Source organism: Thalassophryne amazonica, chromosome 10 (assembly GCF_902500255.1).
Source record: "Thalassophryne amazonica chromosome 10, fThaAma1.1, whole genome shotgun sequence".
Taxonomy (NCBI): Eukaryota; Metazoa; Chordata; class Actinopteri; order Batrachoidiformes; family Batrachoididae; genus Thalassophryne; species Thalassophryne amazonica.
In genome coordinates this window covers 91,927,676-91,940,797 of record NC_047112.1, presented here as the reverse complement: position 1 = coordinate 91,940,797, position 13,122 = coordinate 91,927,676, and the positions used below count along the sequence as shown (strand labels likewise).

The window sequence follows — 13,122 nt, the reverse complement described above, 5'->3', positions numbered from 1 at the left end:
TATTGGCCTCTCTTCATTGGCTTCCTGTTAATTCTAGAATAGAATTTAAAATTCTTCTTCTTACTTATAAGGTTTTGAATAATCAGGTCCCATCTTATCTTAGGGACCTCGTAGTACCATATCACCCCAATAGAGCGCTTCGCTCTCAGACTGCAGGCTTACTTGTAGTTCCTAGGGTTTGTAAGAGTAGAATGGGAGCAGAGCCTTCAGCTTCAGGCTCCTCTCCTGTGGAACCAGCTCCCATTCAGATCAGGGGAGAGACACCCTCTCCTACTTTTAAGATTAGGCTTAAAAACTTTCCTTTTTGCTAAAGCTTATAGTTAGGGCTGGATTCAGGTGACCCTGACCATCCTTAGTTATGCTGCTATAGACTGTAGACTGCTGGGGGGTTCCCATGGATGCACTGTTTCTTTCTCTCTTTTTGCTCTGTATGCCCACTCTGCATTTAATCATTAGTGATCGATCTCTGCTCCCTCCACAGCATGTCTTTTTCCTGGTTCTCTCCCTCAGCCCAACCATGTCCCAGCAGAAGACTGCCCCTCCCTGAGCCTGGTTCTGCTGGAGGTTCTTCCTGTTAAAGGGAGGTTTTCCTTCCCACTGTAGCCAAGTGCTTGCTCACAGGGGGGTTCGTTTTGACCGTTGGGTTTTACATAATTATTGTATGGCCTTGCCTTACAATAGAAAGCGCCTTGGGGCAACTGTTTGTTGTGATTTGGCGCTATATAAAAAAATTGATTGAGTGATTGATCTCATGCCAGCTGTCATCCCATCTTCACTACATCATTCCACTCCTAAAAACCGGAACGTCATCTCTACCTCGTTGCCGAGATATCATCTACCTGTGAAGGTAATTTCTCTGCTGTATTCAACAAATAGTCTGGACTCTTTTTGCAGCCGCTTTCCTGTGGTTTGCCTTATCTGTGGGATTGGTGTTTGGTGTGATCAGCGACTGCTTCACTTCACACTCCAACCAGATAAGTGGTTAGACAGGAGCTGCACGAGTGTGTGTTAGAGGTGGAGGTGGAATCCCCACCATTGTTGTTACTGGGTGTGCACGCACCCACGTCTTACTGTTTTTGCTCCTCGCCAGCAGTACCACATCCGACATTCGGAGACGGTGGCCACCTGGGGACTTGGGACTTGGCGGCTCCAGTATTCTCCAGGTTCGGTGGCGGAGGAAATCGTGTGGTTCCGGTTCTTCTCAGGACAGACGTCTTCTATCCTCGAGCCTGCCCACACGTCACCTTTGTGGATTGACTGTTTTCATAAATTCTGTAATCCTCTGTGTTTTGGTTGTGCTCTTTCACAACAGTAAAGTGTTCATATTCGACTCTTTCATTGTCCGTTCATTTACGCGCCCTGTTGTGGGTCCGTGTCACTACACTTTCACAACACCAAATCCAGCTTTTGCCGCAGTGCCGTGATTTATTTGTGTGGCCAATACAAATGAGGCGTTAAAAAGGAGTTAAAAAGCCCCAACCATTCATTCATTCATTTTCTGTACCTGGTTACTCCAACCAAGTGTCACAAGATTGGGGGGGTCTGAAGCGAATGTTTTTGAAGCTGATTTTTTGCAGGATTAGTGGTGTCAATCTCATGAGTGAATGCGCAACTTTTACGTAATCCATCAATAGGGAATATGCAGATTTAAAAAAAAAATGTGATGTGACAGAGGAAATGTGAGCTCAGGTTATGATTCAGCACCCCAAAATTACCCTAGATCAGTTCTCAGAGTCCATGCAAGAAAACAAACATATGGCTACAAATATCCAGTGCTGTCATTGTTTCTTGTTTTTACAGTTAAACACTTCAATATAATTACAGTTTCCCAAAACTGTCTTCCAATTACTTCTTTGTTCAACTGACAATGAAAATTCATGTTTGATTTGGAAAAGGATTAAAAATTACTTTTTTTTTTTCCCAAATGTTGCCCGTTAAACATGCATTTGTAAAATTCATAGTTTCACCCTTTGCCATCTCTCCATACATATATGTTGGCAAATGTAATATTGCAAACACATTACCAGCGATGGCATGGAAAATTATTATTGAGTTGATCACAATAAAAATCTCATTTATGAACACACTTGTACATGTCATGATCATATAGACAAGGCTACAAACCACAAGTATATGTGATATATGTGCATCACAAACATAACGTAATAGTCAGAAAAATTAAGTGCCTGTTTATCACTCACTAATAAATGGTAAACACTACAAATGGAAATTACTCTATCATGTCACCAAAAGACATCATGACAGCATCACATACAAATTAGTTATCTTATGCTCATCTGTTTGATGATTCATATTCACTTTAAATCATTCTTCTAGCTGTCACATTTTCAGTTGTTGCAATAAATAAATAAATAATTCAAATTTCATTAGTCACATGACATCATTTGGTAATGTCAATGTGATGCCACATGCTCATCAACAGATGTGTTTCCTGATTCATGTGCACTTGAAATCATGCAAAGTTATTCTGAAATATGTTGTGCACACTCCTCAGTGACCTTGATTGACCTCTGTATTTGCCCTTCATATTAATGTCATGCTGAGATGTTACGACTCGTTATTCATATGTGCAATGTGAATGAAATTGGCCAAGAAGTTCCTGAGATACTCATCCATCCAACTCAGTAACTAGCTCAGTTAATTTTTGGGAGAAGTAAATAGTAACTATAACTAATCACTTTGTTAAGTTAACGCGCCCAGCACTGGTTATTACAGAAAAATTAGACAACAAATCGCATTTATATTGTTCAAACAAAGGGTCAGTCACGTTAAACAAGGATGTCCTCTGGTTTAGCCCCATCATCAGGTGTTTTAGCCCCATCTTGAATTGAACTAAAATTGTAATAAAATTAATCAAACGTGTCTAAGATTGATCATTGTAGATTCACGGAGGATGGGGTTCTTTTAAAAGCAAAGTTTATACTTGAAGTTGTCAACTGGATCTAATTTGAAAAAATAAAATAAAATTTTGAAGAAAATTTTTAGGAGCTGCCGGATGCTACACAAAAATAAAAGAAACCAGATAAATAATAAAAGAACACATATGTAAATAAATCAAAACAATGACACCAAATCTTTGCTTCGGTATAAGTCTGATATTCTTTCGACTTTTTTTTTTCCAGTGGTTTTAACCTGTCTTTCTGTCAGGTTTTTAGAAAGAAATTACAGATGAATTTTTAAAAAGTAATTAAGTAAATTATAGCTATGTAGTGCCTTTCAAGATATATATCACAAGGCGCTCACTCACTGCACTCTAATCCACCTAACCTGCATGCCTTTGGAAGTTGGAGGAGGCGGGAACTCCACATAGAAAGGCCCCAGGAAGGAAGCGATCCTATGACCTTCTTACTGTGAGGCAACAGTGCTAACTTAAAAAAAAGAGTTTTTAGCTGGTATTTGAACAAATCCACTGAGTTTGCAGATTGTAAAATGGAGTGAAAAGAGTTTCACATTGTAGAGGCCAGGACTGCATCAGTGTCCTCAGATGAATATAGGTCCTTTTTGAACTTGTTTTACTTTATTTACTCACAGAAATAAAGCATGGTGTTCCTATGGTAAGATGTTCAGTGCTCGCGGCACTGTTGACAATTTTTTTCTACTAATTTTGTGTTACCATTTTATAAACGGCTCTCATTGGTGTCTTAGAAAGTAAATTTGTGATCACACACTAAAAATATAGAACACAATGCTAAAGTATCCTCGGCCATATGAGCATAAAAATGGAAAACCCAACATATAGTTTCACTTGGCCAACTCATACAGTAGTGCCAATATTTTGCCCTGGTGGACAACCCCAGCATAAAATGTGACCTTTTGATCCTGAATGTAGGCCACGGTCAGCTACCCTCAGTGTCCTGTGAATTCATTATATGAGATTACACCCTGTAAATGTAATGTTGCAACAACAGAGACAATGAATGTAATGAATGAAAAAGCGTGTCAAAAGAATGTGACCTTTTGACCACTTAAAACAGGTCAAGGTCAGCCTCCTTGAAATTGTCCAAGGTCCTGTGTCCCAATGAATGGTCTCTGTGAATTGAAGACCCTGACGCTAATAGAAATGGACTTATGCTGAGCACAGACAGGCGGACGGACGGACGGATGCAAAGTCTTCGCAATACCCGATGGCCATATTTTGGCGTTGGGTAATAAATCAAATGAAGATGGTGCTTATATACTGAGGCAAAACTACCAGGGGGCTAAATTACTTGTAATTCCAGACACCAGGTACACTGCCTTCCTGTGCCTGATGGATAAACACAACCATTCTGTGAATGATTTCAGAGGCCATGTGCTACAAGTTAACATTTGATCTTTCTTGTGCTGTTATTTACTTCACTGAAATGCAAGTTACACACATGCTGTAGCTGCAGAAGAAGTGTTTGCACTATTTCAACACCAATAATTACATCATTATATCACTTAAAAAGAAAAAAAAAAAACAAGGAGAAAACAGCTAAGGAACAAAAACAAATTGGTGCTTCTTGGCATTACTTAAAAATAGAAAAAAGAAACCCTGCAGGAGAAGCAGTTTCAGAGCATGTGGATTTATAATCAGATCATAAACACTAACAAAGACTGTCAGATCCATCAGATCAGTGCTGCTATTCTGAGAAGCTCAATACATGTGGACCCTGAGCTGAGCCACACAAACACACAGCCTAAATTAATTGAAGGTGATGTGGAGTCTGAACAAGCTTTGGTCTGACATGTCCCTAAAACACAAACAAATTCTAGGATGTTCAAAAGACCTGAAGAAAAAAAAATGTGCATTGTGTCAGTAATAACCAGACAAATTAATACTTGACCCCAGTCCACGTGGACAGTAAGGAAGTGCTTAATGGTTTTAGGCATGCATGCCTTCAACAATTGACTCACAGTGAGTCAATCAGTCACAGTCATGAAGATATTTCTTTGTTTTATCAGATAAGTGGTGGTTATGCAATCTGTACAGTTATAAGAGTGTATGCTCCACCCTGAAGCCACAGGGGCAAAAATCTCTTCATTCTTTACTTTAAAGCTGGGAAAATGATTTTTCCCACTTGATATTCTGCAAGAGATTTTTGAACTAATAGACTAATAGACTCTTTTGCTCTAATAGACTTGGTCTCAATTTATTCCAAATGTATAAAACTCTCTCGCTTGGAGCAGTGGGTGGGCAATCAGGGGCATAGCGCTGGAGTTGTTCAGGTTGTACTTGGCAGACCCAAACTTTCTGTGCCAGCCTTGGTGACTCCGTGTCCTCCTCTTCTCCTCTCTCATGTGGGGTCCCCAAGGTTCAGTTTTAGGCCCTCTCCTTTTTGTCTCTATATCCTCCCCCTTGGTTTTATAATTAGAAGTTTGATATTCCTTTCCACTGCTATGCAGATGACTGTCAGATGTACGTGCCTCTTTAAAAATGTTGCACACTCTGTCACTTCGTAGTCCAAGTGTCTTCAAAGACATAAAAAGCCTGGATGGCTTTGAATTTTTTTATTTTATTTTAATGACAAGAAAACTGAAGTGATGGTTTTTGGTGGCACCACTGGGACCTCCCTGTTACATCTGGGTTCCCTGGCCCAGTATATGAAGTCAACATCCAGATCTAGTGGTTAAAGTGGAGGCAGATTTGAAAATTCACAGTCATAACAAATCAAGCTTTTTCCATTTGAGGCAGGTGGCCAAAATAAAGTCAATCCTTTTGAGGCAATTTGAGACAGTGATCCATGTCTTTATTGGTACTTGGCTGGATTACTGTAATTCACTGTATGTGGGAGTTTGTATGTCCTCCATCGCCCACCTTCAGATGGTACAAAACGCTGCTGCATGTGTTTTAACCGGTATGCGTAAATACGAGCACATTTCTCCCATTCTCGCCCCACTCCACTGGCTGCCCATACATTTTAGGATTCATTTTTACATTCTTATATTTCTTTTAAATCCCTGAATGCGCTTGCCTCACCCTACCTCTCTGAGCTCCTACACTCTTAAAAACCCACCGCGCTCTCAGGTCAGCTAAGCAGCAGCTCCTAAGTGTGCCGAAAACTAATCGGAAGCTCATAGAGGGCCGTGCATTCGCTACTGCAGCTCCAAAAATATGGAACAACCTGCCTCCGCAAATTAGACAGACCTCATCTTTGTGTGTTTTTAAATCTCTTTTGAAAACCCATCTCTTCACTTTGGCCTTTAAAACTTAGCAAGATGTTGACTTCATTCATTTATTTGATTTTATCTTATTGTTTTCTATCGTGTGACTGTTATTTTTATTCATTGAATGATTTTAGATGTATTTGGTTTACAATTTTATGTGAATTATTTCTTTTATGATTTTTATTTTCTGTACAGCACTTTGGTCCATTCTGGTTGTTTTAAAGTGCTTAATAAATAAAGTTGATTGGTTGGTTTCAGTTGGGAAGGTGTAAGGTGGTGTGGGAAAGAACTGTCACTGTACCATTTCATGTCTAGGATGTGTGCCAGTCTAACCAATGCGTCCCCAAAGCTCAGGAGTGAGTATGGGACGTGACAATATAATGAAACAATTTGTAAGATTTCTGAATGAAACAGAGTGATGGAGAGAACAACACGGTCTAATGCACTGCAGTATATACATGCGTATTAGTAAATGCCTGCCCCCCTCTGAGCTCATACATATCTCCACGCTTACCTGGATCCGACCTGACACCTCAGTCTGGGAGCACAGCTGCAGGTAGATGTGAAGCTTAGTGAGGTGTCTTTGATATCACAAATGGTTTGAGTGGCTCAGCACAGACTGGACGAACACCAATGGAGACACCAAGTTTAGCAAACCTACACAAACATCCACACGCGGCAGAGATGTTAAATCCAAAGAGTGCTCACATGCAGACAGCACACACCGGGTCACGACAAAGTGTCGCCTTTGAAGCACGGCGCTGCCAGAACAACATCGTGTCACAGTCAAAGGAAAGGAACGATACTCACGTAGATTCACTGGCAACGTTCACCGAAAACACTGCAGCTCACCTGGGCAGGTAGAGCCTCACACGGGGTGTAACATTAGACGGCTTCATAGGGGAGGACGAGGGGGAGGAGAGTTAAATGACTCAGTAAAGCGGACTTTGTCCTGCGCTCACAGCTTGCACTTTGGCTGCTACTCTCTCCTCACGAGCCTTTTTGTTTCCAAAGTCATTCTGAAGGGAATTCTCCAACCCGAAGAGGTAGAAAAAGTGTGTCAGCCAAGAGACTGATCACCTTTACCGGGCCAAGGTGAGCAGGAAGTGGCAAAGCAGAGGGGGTGGAGCCCAACAAAAAAAGGTAAACAAGAGAAGTGGACAAACCTGCTCGACGACAGTTCCAGAGAAGTGGGAATTCACAATTAATGGACACAGAAACCAGCTGAAACGTCTTAACCGACATCATCTGGAGAAAATCGACTTCCCGCAGAACATTTCTGCGGCGGAATGGATCTTTAAACAGCAAGCCCTATAATCTGTGTAAATGACAGCATGTCTCAGTCTTACATAATCCTACCACGTACAGTACCAGTCTTCTAAACAGGCGCTATAATGCCCGTCGCCTGAAAGGCTTCCTTTTTCTTGTTGTTGTGGTTTATCGTGCTCTGACAATGTAAAAGCCGTGCGTGCGAATCTGACTTTGTAGAAAAACAGTTATCTTCCTTTTTCTCTTTTAGATGTGGTTTTCCAACCTCATGCTGCTCTTTTACTGAGCGCCACAGGTGCTTCAGACATCAGACGGAACTGCAGAGGCACAAAATGAGTCACACTGTGACGCACACACACCTGAATCATAAGTTTCTTGAGATAGAAAAAAATAAGACAACAAAAAACAAAGTCAAAGCACCGGTTGTGTGTCCTGTGACAGCGTCACTGAATCATGTGCAGGACGGTAAACAAAGGCAGCAACAAAGACAATCTCAGTTAACTGCTTTGATGTACAGTATAGCAGCGTTATTTCTTTATCATACTCTACCTAGAATGAAAATGAGTTAGCCTGAAAAAGGGGTCCGAGGGCATTTTTTGGACAGTTCACTCGCCTGGCATAAATGTTTTATTATTGCTGTTAACACTGTCCCTGCATCCCACAATCAAGTTTTATGTCTCTTTTTTTCAGGACAACCTGTGCTTTCAAAATATACTGTATCTGTTTTTCTTGTTTTATAAGTGTAAAAAGGTTTACAATCAGAAATAGGCAAGGAAAAAAAATAAAGCTAAAAATAATTTTCCACACACATTTATTCAAAACACACAGCAAACTATAATAAACAACTGTTTTGACACTTTATAAAGGTAAGTTGAGGTCTTGTGTGAAAGACGTACAACAAAAGGTCCAAACAATAAACACAAAAGCACATTTTGAACAATGTTTATTTACAAAATGGTCTATTGCGTTTGTTGTCCATTGATATGGTAAACAGTGCTTTACACAGAGAAAGCAACAGAGTTATCCAGTAACATTCACATACAAACTAGTGGAGCAATCCTGATAGTTACACACTCTTTGTTTGAACACGTGAGATTGTCATCAGAGGCTCTCCGTCTGCTCCTGCTTTCAGTGATCGCTGTGCATAATGGCGCAGGGCACACTGAGTATGTACTAATAGTATGTACTCATTGGAGCACCCAGGGGGCTATTCAAACGGGCCGACTAGTAACATATCACTCCTGAAAACAATCTTTGGCTTTTCACGTGAGGCAAATCTGCCCTACGATTGGATTTGGAAATCCATGTGGCGGTGGACCAACGGTATTAGTCCCTGTGTGTGTGTGTTCGAAGGCATGGTCCTGTTGTGTTCCTCACTGCTGTTTCACATCACAATCAACACACCTGTAGCTTGTTGTGATGTGTCACTATTTAAATTTGTCACAGTTTTTACTCAGATGCTAGATTGTTCTTGTGTTCTTCTTTTCTGTCCACAGTGGCCCATTTTTAATCATCTCTCTGACACTTCAAGCTGCAGCTTCTGACAACCTTCTGACAACCTGACATTTTTGACTGTTTTTGTTTTAGGCTCACCCATATTTTTGCCAAATAAATCACTTATTATTTCACTGCCTCTGTGGTTACTGTTAGCATTTTTGGTTCACTTATTACAATCTTACACACCCTAGACAGATATGGTGGCCCAAATATGATGTAATATAGGGAAAGTAGCCCTGTGGATCCTGGAACCAGACTGATGCAGTAAGGGGAGGAAGATTCAAAAAGTTTCTTTAGTCAGAATGAGATCTTTACTTTTTACCAGACAGCATGGTGGTTTATTGTTAGCTAGAGAAGGCCAAGGCAAAGCACCCACACTTAACCTCGCTGTGGCCGAAAGATGGTTACTTTCAAGAGTTGGGAACAGATTGGTTGTCTGCCTGGGTTGTTTGCTCTCCAGGACCTGGGAGGTTCCATGGTTCGTTCAAATTAGAAGTATTCACCTTGTGTGGCGTGATGCTATCTTAGACTATAAGCATGCATTATTGGCTACAAAGCGGACCTACTAGTCTGATTGATCAACAAAAACAAGCATAACTCAAGTTCTTGTTCGACATGGTGGCAACACTTATGCATGGACACCACCTGTAGTTCGCTCTCCTTTTACAGCACAAAATTTCCTGGATTACTATGGGAAGAAAATAGAAGGACATCAGGTTAAACATATCCCGGCATGCCTTAACCCAGCCACTACACCCTGCTATTGAGGTGGGCGCCACTACTGAGGTATTACCTAGATTTACAGAATTTGATAGAATCTCACTAGGTATGCTGACAAAACTCGTAATGTCAACAAAAATCACAACCTGTTTATTTTATCCTATACCAAAAAAAAAAACTGTTTAAGGACCTGTGACCCAGTCTTGGGTCAACTGTGCTGGAAATGATTAATCTTTCTTTAACTTCTGGATCTGTTCCTAAATGTTTCAAATCTGCAGTGATTAAACCATTACTTAAGAAACCTAATCTTGACCCTAGTGTATTGAAAAACTATCGGCCGATATCAAATCTATCATTTCTCTCAAAAAATTCTGGAAAAAAGTGGTGTCACTGCAGCTTGTAGACTATCTTATCTCTTTGAGCCACTGCAGTCCTGCTTTTAGAAAATATCATTCTACAGAGACAGCTCTCACTAAAGTGGTGAATGATCTTCTGCTTACAATTGATTCGGACACCACTACAGTTCTGTTGCTGTTAGATCTCAGTGCTGCATTTGATACCGTGGATCATCATATTCTACTTGATAGGCTGGAAAATCATTTTGGGATTACTGGGAGTGCCCTTGCATGGCTGACGTCATACTTGACCAGTCGTTCTCAGTGTGTTTTGTACAGTAACACTACCTCTAACCTTAGTGACATGAAATTTGGGGTTCCACAGGGGTTTGTCTTAGGCCCCCTGCTTTTCTCCCTTTATATAGCACCCCTTGGGCACATATTGCGGCGTTTTGGGATTACCTTTTACTGTTATGCAGATGATACTCAGTTATACATGCCGATAACTGCTGGTAATCTCATTCACATAAAATCCTTAGAAGATTGCCTTGCAGCAGTGAGAAGTTGGATGTCTAGAAACGTCCTGCTTTTAAACTCTGATAAGACTGAAATGATGGTTCTTGGTCCAGTGAGACATCTGCATCAATTTGACCAGTTAACGCTCAGCCTCGGCTCGTGTGTCATACATCACACTGACAAAGTGAGGAACCTTGTCCTTTGTCCTTTGGCCTCCACATTAGAAATATTACTAGGACTGCTTTCTTCCACCTGCGAAATATAGCGAAGATTCATCCCATCCTGTCTATGGCTGATGCTGAGACCCTGATCCATGCATTTATCTCTTCTAGACTGGACTACTGCAATATTCTATTTCTGCTTACCGCAGTCTAGCATTAGAGCTCTCCAGTTGGTTCAAAATGCTGCAGCCAGACTTTTGACACGAAGCAGAAAGTACAACCACATTACACCCATTTTGGCATCCCTTCACTGGCTTCCTGTCCCAGTGAGATCAGATTTTAAGGTTCTGCTACTAACCTATAAAATTATTCATGGACTGGCACCTCCCTACCTAGCTGACCTAATTAACCCTTACGTACCGGCCCGGACTTTACATTCTCAGGGTGCAGGACTACTTTCTGTCCCTAAGGTGAATAGGAAGTCTGCGGGTCACAGAGCTTTCTCTTATCATGCCCCTGTTCTGTGGAATGATCTCCCTGCATCAATAAAACAGTCAGATTCTGTGGAGATTTTCAAGTCCAGACTTAAGACGCACTTATTTCCCTTTCATATGGCTAGCATACTGGTACAGTTTGTTTTACACTTTTTACTCTTTAATTCATTTATTAGTATTGAGCGGGCCGCGGCCTCAACTTTACCTAAATTCTGGGTCTTTTAGTGAATTTTAGGGCTAGTGTCCGGCGATCACCTTAGTATTTCTCTGTTTTTCTTGGTTGTTTAATGCTGGCAAATATACAGTATTTTTTTTGTCTTTCTGATGCCTGATTCTATTTTTTCTCTGTTAAAGGTGCAGCTCCATCCAGAGATGGGAGTTGTATTCGTGTTGGCGATCCTCCTGTCCTGTGCGCCAATAGCATTTCTTGTATATTCGTCCGTGAATTGTTCTGTGAATTGTTCTGTAATTTATGTTTGTAGCATGGCCTAAGCAGAGGGTCACCCCTTTGAGTCTGGTCTGCTTGAGGTTTCTTCCTCAGAGGGAGTTTTTCCTTACCACTGTTGCTCTGGGGGTTGGTAAGGTTAGACCTTACCTGTGTGAAGTGCTTTGAGGCAACTCTGTTGTGATTTGTTGCTATATAAATGATAATAAATTGAAACTGAAAAATTGAAATTCCATGGTGTGGTGGAGGATGTGTGGTACCAGGCCAAGCTCCCAGACTTGACTTACAGTTGGAAGTTCAAAATACATTTAAATATTAAATATAATTTCTGTTCACAATTAAATAATCATGTGGTGTTGTTCATTATTGCTCTGCTGACAAACGTTCTTGCTGTCTTGGCATCTTTTTGGCATGTTGGTATGAACCCTGTGATATGGGTTTCCCATTTGTGCTTGAATGATTATGATCCACTGCCCCATTTGAGGAGGTACAGTTATTTCACGTGCATCCAAATGTATCAGCGTGCTGTAGATGAGCAGAATGTGTAAGTGGAGAACAGGCTGGACATGTTTTTAAGTGCAGAACCTGTCATGTAATTCTGTAGTTCTGAAACTGGGTGGGGCTAGGGGACGGGGGCGGTGGTACAGAACCATTGCAGAGAGGTTGAGATGCCTCAAGGCAAAATGTGAGTCAAAAGAACTGGAATGAAGCTAATCCATGTGGGCAAAACAAACAAAAAAAAAATTCCGCTGAATATACAAGTTCGTCATGACTCAAGTTAACGAGATTTAATGGTGTTCATGTAGCTCACTTAAGGCGCACCGGGGCAGTTTTGTAAGGAAGGAAAGAAAACCAGCTAATTGTCATCACAGATAAATTTAATAAAATAATTAAAAATAGGTTATTTCAAGTGTTTTCCCAACAACATGTCCAGTATGATGGATAACAATGACGGAAATAATGGAAACAAAACCATGTACCTGCAACAACAAGAAAGACTCTGACGGTACAAGATAAACACACTGTTTCACAGAGAGGAAGATGACGATGATGATGATGATGGTAATATAGAATTTATATTAATTAAAGGGTATGGCTGAGTATATAAATGCAATATTAACACACCTTGAGTCCTACACAACTATGGTGACCCAAATATGATGTAATAATTGTGAAAGTAGGGGAGGCGATCGTCTAGTGCAGTGGTGTCCAAACTATTCCAGAAAGGGCCGAGAGGGTGCAGGTTTTCCAGTGAAATCACCTGCTGACTCCAGCAGGTGATTTCACTGATGAACTCATCCCACCTGCTCAAAGTGATGTTAATCAGTGAAATCACCTGCTGGAGTCAGTGGCTGCAAGGAAACCTGCACCCTCTCGCCCTTTCTGGAAAAGTTTGACACCACTGGTCTAGTGGTTAAAGCTACAAATCTATGTGCAGAGTGTGATTGATATAATGAGATGTGTGCACACATGAATGCTTGTGAGTAGCTGTGTCAGTCCAGCACAGCAGCCACCAAACTGAAGGTGGAGCCCCA

At 41.0% G+C, this 13,122-nt stretch overlaps 1 protein-coding gene across 4 annotated transcripts in view; it reads right to left on the bottom strand.

Moving 5' to 3' along the window:
* lnx1 (ligand of numb-protein X 1) overlaps nt 1-7,208 on the bottom strand; it is a 111,971-nt gene extending 104,763 nt beyond the window's left edge. The window contains exons 1-2 of one of the 4 annotated variants that reach the window (XM_034180507.1): nt 6,961-7,208; nt 6,665-6,807 (exon numbers count right to left, since the gene is read on the bottom strand). The gene's annotated coding sequence lies outside the window, so the exon portion shown is untranslated. The remainder of the gene's footprint in view (nt 1-6,664; nt 6,808-6,960) is intronic. The other 3 variants (XM_034180509.1, XM_034180506.1, XM_034180508.1) reach the window with 3 other exon arrangements.
* Nucleotides 7,209-13,122: the final 5,914 nt, after the last annotated feature.